General features: G+C 54.4%; 1 long non-coding RNA gene across 1 annotated transcript; it reads left to right on the top strand.

Annotated features, from left to right (window-relative positions):
• The first annotated feature begins 6 nt into the window (after nt 1–6).
• LOC125615348 lies at nt 7–7,558 on the top strand. Its single transcript, XR_007345953.1, has 3 exons — nt 7–2,136; nt 5,459–5,590; nt 6,500–7,558. It is a non-coding gene; the product is annotated as an uncharacterized LOC125615348 (long non-coding RNA).
• Nucleotides 7,559–8,520: the final 962 nt, after the last annotated feature.

The following is an 8,520-nucleotide window of genomic DNA, read 5'->3' as shown; positions in this document are numbered from 1 at the left end:
GCCGGTGGTGCACCGACGTGGGGAAGGTGGCCGGGACGGCCCTGACGGGTGCTGGCATATCCATGGGAAGGGAGCCGGAGCCCTCAGGAATCTTGTCTTTATGTTTGCTTCCTCAATTGAGCTGCACAAAGCCTGAATTGCCCATTCAGTGCGGCCGGACAAAAGGCTGGCGTTGCACGGTCCCCTTGCATTTGTAGTCAAACAGTTAGGGACTTAAATCGAGTCGTCATGATGGAGAAAGAGGTGGACAAAGCCCATAGAATTGCCATCAGCAAACATTTTCCTGTGTCATATTAGCCAGTCTCCATGGCTCCCCCTGGCCTGGGGACAATGGCACAAGTTTGCACACTTGGCTACTGTCACCGTGCCAACGCCGGCGGGGCTGCAAGCAGGGCCACTCGCTTGGAGCAAGCAAGGGAGCCCAGAGCTGGCGTTGGCCCTGCCCACCAACTGGCCACAGGGAAGGTGAGGCCGATGGCTGGGGCAGCTTCCTGGGAAATGCTGACGGGCAGGGCCTCCCGGCAGCCCGGCCAGTGGACGCCCGCCTCCTGGCCTTTCTCCCTGCCTCTGCTTCCCCTTCCTCTCCTTTCCCCTTCTGATGCCTTCTCCTCCTGTCCCCTCAGTCACCAGAAGGGCTGGTGGCCTGTACAGTAGCCTGGGCCTCTGTACCTCACACAGCACCAAGCTCTCAAGCGGCTTTGTCACGTGGCACTTCATTGACATCTCACATCTTGGTAACCAACACCTGTCATAGTGCAGCCACGTGCCACATGACGAGGTCTCAGCCACCAAACTCTCTTTTAGGACAGAGAGGAGGAAAGGAGGGAGGGGGGAGGGAGGAAGAAAGCAGACGTGTTGGACACCTCCTGTGTGCCACCAGCAGCATTTGGTGGACGGTCCCCTGGGGCAGCCTAGGACTCCTCGGCGTCCTTGCCGTTTACAAACCAGGAGAGGGCGGTGGAGTTACCCGCCCGAGGCCTCGCAGTGAGGAGCTGCAGAACTTGAACCTGCAGCCAGGCCTCCGTGTGCACAGCCGCTATGCTTCCTCGACCTCCTGCTGAGCGTGGGACCCCTGACTGTCCACGCAGGTCCTGCGCTCGGCTCCTTCCACCAGTGTCAAGAGTGTGATGGTCATCGTCCAGCTGTGGGCGATCCATGTCTAGAGGGGACAGAGAGCAGCTGCGGCCTGAGGACGGTGACTGAAAACCCAGTCCAAGGGCCGGCTCTGACCCCACCTCAGGCTGGCCTCTGGGGACAGCCTCTGACCTGGGCAGAAGTCTGTTCCAGGTTTTCCCTTAGCCCGCGTGGATGGTGGAAAGACAGCAGCAGTGGCCACATTGCCTCACTCTGGAGGTCTGCGGACTTTCCTCCTTCTGGCCCTGCGTCTGGGCAGGCAGGGAATTGCTTTCTGTCTTACAGTTGGTGATGTACCCGGAGACAAGCTTCAAACCTCTGGTGCTGGGCCCAAGTTGGTCAACTCTGTCCCCTCAGCCTTCTTTGAGGCCCTGTGCAAACATCCCCTCCTCCAGGAAGCCTCTCCACCAACTCCCAGCAGTACTCATGACCCCCTCACGAGCCTATAGACAAAGATGAAGTCTAACCTCCTGAGCCACATACAGAAGGCCCTTAGTGATCTGACACCCCTGAAGGCCAGCACAGTTTTTATTAAATTTATCATGAATCGGTATTAATCCTGTGAACTGGAAACACCTTTCTGTCCAGCCAGGTGAGCCCCAGGAGAGGAGGGAGCTGGGCTGCCGAGTCTCTGGTGTCTTCAGTCTCAGCACAGAGCAGGCCTCTGAGAGATGCTCGAGGTTGCTGTGGTTGTACTTGGTGGTGAATCGTCCACATCCCTTCGGTTGGCTGGGCGCCTGGGGGCGGCTGGCCCCCTCCCCTCCCCGCCCAGCGGTGGCTGCTGTGATCTCACTTCCAGCTCCGAGCTCCTCTGACACCTCATCATAGGAGGGAGAATCTGCTTGATCCCAGTACAGGATGTGTCCTAAGTCACGTGCTCGTCCCAGGAGCCACGGTCACTCTCCTGAACAAAGAGGGAAACACAGGTGCCCTCCGGCGAGGAAACGCACCCACATCCCACCGTCAGCTGCTGCGGGTGAGATCCGCGCTCTGGGGACCATGGTAAGATGTTCTGTGACGACTGTCAGTCCCCAGCCCGACCCCTCCCAGAGCCTTTGCCAGCCAGTGCCACAGGCACAGCCCTGCCCTCCCCCGGAGAGCGTGGCCTGACCAGTCAGGCTGCACGGGGCCCGCCAGCGCTCCGTGGCTGGACGCAGACATCACAGGATGGTTTATGTAACCCCTTATATAACGGCAGCTTCCATCAAAGGCTGCCCGCGGCTGGTGTCACTTGTAATCAGAGTGGACGCTGGGATGGGAGCAACCAGCTGAAGTGACTCTGCCCAGGCAGCCACACTTCCCAGCAGGGTTGTGCTTGCAGAGCCACTGGAGATGACACAGCCTGGCCAGTCCCTGCAACTGTCTGAGTGTTCATGTCCCCTGCCGGAAGTGTTCTCAGCTGATTTCGAGCTGGCTTTGGAGTAAGATCATTCAACTCTGCCCCTGCCTGGCTGTGTGATCTTGGGCCAGTCACTCACCTTCTCTGGGCCTCAGTTTCCTGCTAGAAGACATCATTGATTCTCAGCCTCCAAGTTGCAAGATTTATGTGGGGCTACTGTGTCATAAGTCAGTGTAACACATAAAAGTCTCAGAATTGGCAAATGATTTCTCCTGATAGAAATTGGGGTGACAGAGTCACTCTCCTAATATCAGGAAACCTTACTGTATCTGATGAGGAGTTCAAGGACCAAAGCATCCAGGAAGACAGGTGGCTCCGTGGGTTTGCTCATCACCAGTGCCTTAGGGGGCTTCCAGGACAGGCTTCTGTGTGGCAGTCGAGGCTAGGGGCTGACCTCCTCGGCTACTCCTGAGCTCAGAGGAAGCACCCATTTTTCATAACTAAGATGGTGGCTGTGGGGCTTTTTGGATGCCTTTAATTAGGTCTTTACCATGCATGGGGGTGAATTTCGTCAGATGATCTTTCTGCCTCCACTGATATGATCATGTGGGGTTTGGGTGGTTTTTAGCCTGTTTAAAGTTTTTATTGTGCCAAAGTATATATGCCAGCGTCAGATTTACCACTTCAGCCATCTTAAGGGCATCATTCAGTGCATTAAGGACATTCCTATGGCCGGACAGTGACTGTCCACCTCCAGAACCGTCTCACCATCCCCGTGACACAGTGACACCTCATTCCCAGGGCCTCCCTTTACCGCCACTCCATCCCCTGTACCTCCAGTCTGGGTCCCTCGTGATTGAGTGCGGAATCATACAGCGCTTGTCCATCCTGTCCGGCTTCTCAGCATTGAGTCTTCAAGGCTCCTCCAGGCCACAGAGTGGGACAGGACTTCCGCCTCTTAAAGGCTGAATAACGTCCCGTTGTGCACACGTGCACCTGGAGGAGGAGGTTGGGGTGCTCTCCTTTGCTTGGCCTGTTGATATGATGCGTCACACCGCCTGGTTGGCCAAAATCGAGCCATCCTTGCATTCCAGTCAAACCCCAACTTGCTGAATTCGATTTGCTAATCTTGTGTTGAAGATGTTGGCTGTGCTTCCCACGTCCAGGGGAGGCACTGGCCTGCAGCTCTCTTCTTGCATTCTCATCTCCCTTTGGTATCTGGCAACACTGGCCTCCCCAGATGCATTGGAAGGGCTCCCCTCTCTTGTTTTCAAGAAGAAATTGTGCAGAATCAGTGATGGTTAGTAGAATTCTTCACTGAAACCATTCTTCACTGAAACCACTGGGCCTGGAGAATTCATTGTACTATTCAGAATGTTTATTTCATATTTCATATTGGATGTATTCGCTTGTTGTCTTGGAAGAATGGATTCATTTTATTTAAGCCACTGAACTTATGTTTACAGAATTGCTCATGATATTTCCTTGTTTTTTCCTCGTTCCTTGCTGCTGGGCATTGACCCAGGGCCTCCTGCATATGCTACATGAGTGAGCACTGTCCCTGAGCTGCATCCCCAGCCCTTTGTTTTTTGAGACAGCCTCACTAAATGGCCCAGGCGGGCTTTGAACTTGGGGTCCTCCTGCCTCAGCCTCCTAACTTGCTGGGATCAGAGGTGTGCACACAGTGCCCAGTCACCTTGTCCTTCCCTAATGTCTGCCAGATCTATGGTGACATCCCATTTCATTTCTGATTTGCTGATCTGCCTTTTCTGTCAGTTTTCCTTGAAGTTTATTAATAAATATTTCATTGTTTCAAAGAACCAGCTCTTTCTCCTTTTTTTCCCATTATTTTTCTGTTTTCTGTTTCATTGATTTCTGCCTTATTTTTCTTCTTTGCTTTCTCCCTCTTTCTTCGGGTTTATTTTTCTTTACTTTCTGGCTTCTTGAAGTAGGGCTTCATGATTGATTGAGACCCTCCTTGTTGAATGGAGGCATTTTGGTGCTATAACATTTCCTCTCTGCACTGCCTTAGCTGCGCCTCAACATTTTTACAACGTTGCGTCTACATTTTCGTTTGGCTCAGTATATTTTCAAATTTCTTAAGATAGCCTCTAGGGTACATGAATCACTTAGAACTGTGCTGTTTTAATCTCTAAGTGTTCCGAGGTTCTCAGACTATCTTTTATTAATTTCTAGTTTGGTTACACTATGGTCAGAGAATTTATTATTTATTTTCTGAGGTACTTGGGGACTTCAAAAGTCCTGGGCAAGTGCTCTACCAGTGAGCTACAGCCCCTGTCCCCTCCCTTTTAAAATCTGAGACAGGGTCTCTCCAAGTTGCCCAGGCTGGCCTTGCACTTGTGATCCTCCTGCCTCAGCCTCCTGAGTAGTGGGCATCACAGGTGTGGGCCATTGTGCCCAGCAGATTTTAAATACTTTTAGGTTTTTTTTTTTTTTTTAATCACTTAGAGTATAGTCTATTTTTATAAATGTTCACTTAAAAAGAACCTGGATTCTGCTGTTGGTGGCCTGGCCTGAGTGTCTGTGTATGTTAATTACATCCTGTTGGTTGGTGCCCCTGTTCAGTGCCCCCATGTCCTTCCTGATTTTCTGTCAACTCCTGAGCGTGCGGAGGTCCCCTGCTGTGGCTGTGGATTTGTCCATTTCTCCTGCCCTTGATCAATTTTGCTTATACTCCACAGCCTCTGTTTGGGAACCAAGGCTATGGAGGCAAGACTGGAGCGTGTTAAGGAAAATGGGGGGAGCAAAGCCCCCCTGAAGGCAGGAGAGCACGGGAAGGGTCGGGTGCAGGCACACCTGGTTGGCACCTACTGTGTGCAGCATAGACTTCAAGGTCCTGGGGACGTAGGGATGCTATGCAACCAGCCTGGGAAATAGCTCACCAGCCACTTACCAAGTGCCAGACTGTTCCCAAAGATTCCCCTGGACTAGCTCCTCCATGATGACTATTATCCCACTTTACAGGTGAGGACAGTGAGGCACAGGCTAAGTGACTTGCCCAAGAGGGAGCGGAGATGGCGCCAACCCACGGCGACTGCTGTGATTTCATGATTATTCATCAAGGCCGATAAGCCCCAAGCCTCAGATTCCCCATCTGTAAGCAGGAGCTAGCGTGGTTCCCGGGCAGGGGAAGAGCGCACCGAGGGAGGGAGGGAGAGCATTGCGTGGTGTGCCCTGGGCCTCCCTCATGCTGGGCTGGGTCTAAAGGCTGCCTGGGTGAAGGCTTCCCGGGTGTGTGTGTCCCCACCCGCTGTGGAGGGGACCTGGTTATGTCTTTGTGCCCCTGGGGAGTTGCCCAAATGGACCATGGCCCCATGTCTGTGCCACTGCCCTCGATCTCGGTCCCAGCGCTGCAAGCCCGTCACCTTGACTGTATCCTCCAGGGCCTCTCCGAGCGTCTCTCCTCCCACTTAGGGCGCTGGCCAGGAATGAAAAGTCAGTTTAATCTCAACTGTCAACTCGGAGTTGATTGGTGGTGGCTGGCAGGTGCCTTTGGAAAGATTCCGAGGCCCAGGATTGGCTCAGTGTTATGGCTGCTCTGATAGACTAGAGATGTCTGCCCCGAGGGTGGCCCGAGGCCAGCTGTGTTCCCGAGTCCCTGAATCCAGTGTGAAATCACAGGGTACAAAGCCTGGTGTTTCGATCCCCCAACCCTGCGACTTTGTTCAAGGGGACAGAGCCCCAGAGAAGGGAATGGCTCATTCAGGTATCTATTCCTTTGACGGGTCTCCCTCCTCCTAGGCCAGGGGACATCTGTTCAACGTCCGTGTCAACAGACACTGACAGACAAGCTCTGAGCCCACACCTGGCGTTAACCGTGGGACACAGCTTACGTGTCGGATCATTTTATCCTCATGACATCGTCTGAGGGTTCCCAACAGTCCCCCATTTGGAAGCAAGGCTCAGGAAGTAACCTCACAGCTAGTGAGAAGCTGAGCTGAGGTTCAAATCCACCCTCCCCGGCTCCAGACCCCAGGGTCTTTCTAACACGCTGCTCGGTTTCAGGGGCAAAAGGTGACAACACAGCCAAAGAGAAGGCACCACGCAGAGGGACCCGGCACCGTGGGGAGTGGTGACACGGAGGGGATCAGTGCGGGGTGGGGGAGGTGAGGGGCTGCTGCAGGGCTCAGGTGAGGGGAGGTTAGGTTGGGAAGAAAGGTGGGATTCCTCTCTCATTTTTGCATGCAGTAAGTACATAATAAATGCTTGAGAAGTGACTTGATGAATAAACAAAGCAGGACATGGAGTAAAATGGTTGGTGGCTCCTGAGTCATTTTGGAAGTCCCAAGGCCAGTAGCAAAATAGTCCACAGACGGCAAGAGCATCTCAGAGCCACCTTTGTCCCCACCCCTGGGCACACCTGTCACTCAGCTGCATTGCCCAGACAGCACAGCCTGGGCATCAGAGGGCCTGGCCTCCAGGGAATGGGATCTCCTCAGGTGACAGGTGGGGCTCTGCCTCCCCTTTAACCCTGCTTGTGCCAAGAGCTGTGTCTCTGTCTCTCATTAAACCCTCAATAAAACCAACGAATAAATAAAACCTTCCCGGCAGAAGTCGCGTTTCCCGTTTGACAGGTTAGGAAACTCAGGATCGGGGCAATGGAAGAACTCGGTCTGTCTACACCACTGTGCCCTCCAGGGGAGATGGGTCCCGGTGGGCACTGACCCTCTCTCTGGTCTTCCAGATTCCCAGTGTCCCAGTTGCCTGTCCCTCTCCAGTGATATCCTGGAGCCTGTTTTCAAGATATAACCTTTATTTCTGGACCCCTGATCACCACTCTAGGTGTGCCCCAAATACAGCCCACAGCACACTTTTAAAAATCCCCTGACTATACACTCTTGCCATGGGAAAGGGTGGGCAAAACTGGCCAGCCAGACGCAGTGGCGCATGCCTGTAATCCCAGCAGCTCGGGAGGCCGAAGCAGGAGGATCGCGAGTTAAAAAGTCAGCCTCAGCAAAAGCAAGGCCCTAAGCAACTCAGTGAGACCCCGTCTCTAAATAAAATATAAAATAGGGCTGGGAAGTGGCTCAAGGGTTGGGTGCCCCTGGTCCAATCCCTGGTGCCCTTCCAGAAAAAAAAAAAAAATCTGGCCAAAGACCAGGTTGCCTGCTCACGCACGGGTACTCCCTTCTGGGATCCCTAACAAGGTCCTGCTCTATAACCTGTGATGACCGTGAATGCTGGAGCTGACCCGCTCCCCGCCAGCACCCTGGCTGAGCTCTCCCAGGCTGGCACTGTCCCCTCTGGCACTGACCTGGGCTGGGCATGCGGAAGGCCCCCCCAGAGCGTGCCAACACCTGCAGGGGTGACACTCCTCGATGACTGCACTGCACCAGTGCTCTCGCCTCTCAGGGCCTTGTTTGTCTCATCTGTGAAATGGGGGTAGTTAGGGTCACTCTGCTGAGCTCACTGGGACCGTAGAGACCAAGATGGGTCCCAAGGATGCCCTGGGTCTGACCAGGGTGGAAGATGTCCTCGGAGTGGGATGGGGGGAAGAGCCATCAGAGGGGGCCCTCGCCCACTCCTCCCGTGGAAGGCCGGTGCTTTCAGAACCAGCTCATCAGCCCCACTTCACAGAGGAGAACACTAAGGCACAGGGAGAAGTGACTTTCCCAGGGGGCACGGCTGGTAATGGCAGAGCCCGGTGCTGCCTCTTGCTGTGCCTGGTTTTAGTTCCTTGCAGAAGGACCCTGCGTTGTCAGTTATTTGGTGCATTTAGGCACCGGGACCCCACCCCCACACCCCTCTTGAGAAGAGGTGAGCCGCTCAGCAAAGGGCCCTCTGCTGCCAGCACGGCCCGGCCAGCCCACAGCCCGTGGCAGCAGCAGGACAGGAGCCCCGTCCTTGGCCCCAACCCCCTGGGCAGGCCAGGATGTTTCGATGTTTCGGGGTGGAGAGGCGTGGAAAGGAGACGCTGGGTCAGACCCAGCAGGAAGGAGGGAGGTGCAGGACCTCAGGCTTGGACAAGCAGGCAGTTGGTGGCTGCTTTGCAGAGAAGGGGGACCTGGAAGAGGGGCTCCTGCCAG

This window comes from Marmota marmota, unplaced genomic scaffold (genome assembly GCF_001458135.2).
Source record: "Marmota marmota marmota unplaced genomic scaffold, marMar, whole genome shotgun sequence".
Lineage (NCBI taxonomy): Eukaryota > Metazoa > Chordata > Mammalia > Rodentia > Sciuridae > Marmota > Marmota marmota.
Note: the sequence above shows the minus strand (reverse complement) of the source record. Positions and strands in the feature narration are given on the sequence as shown.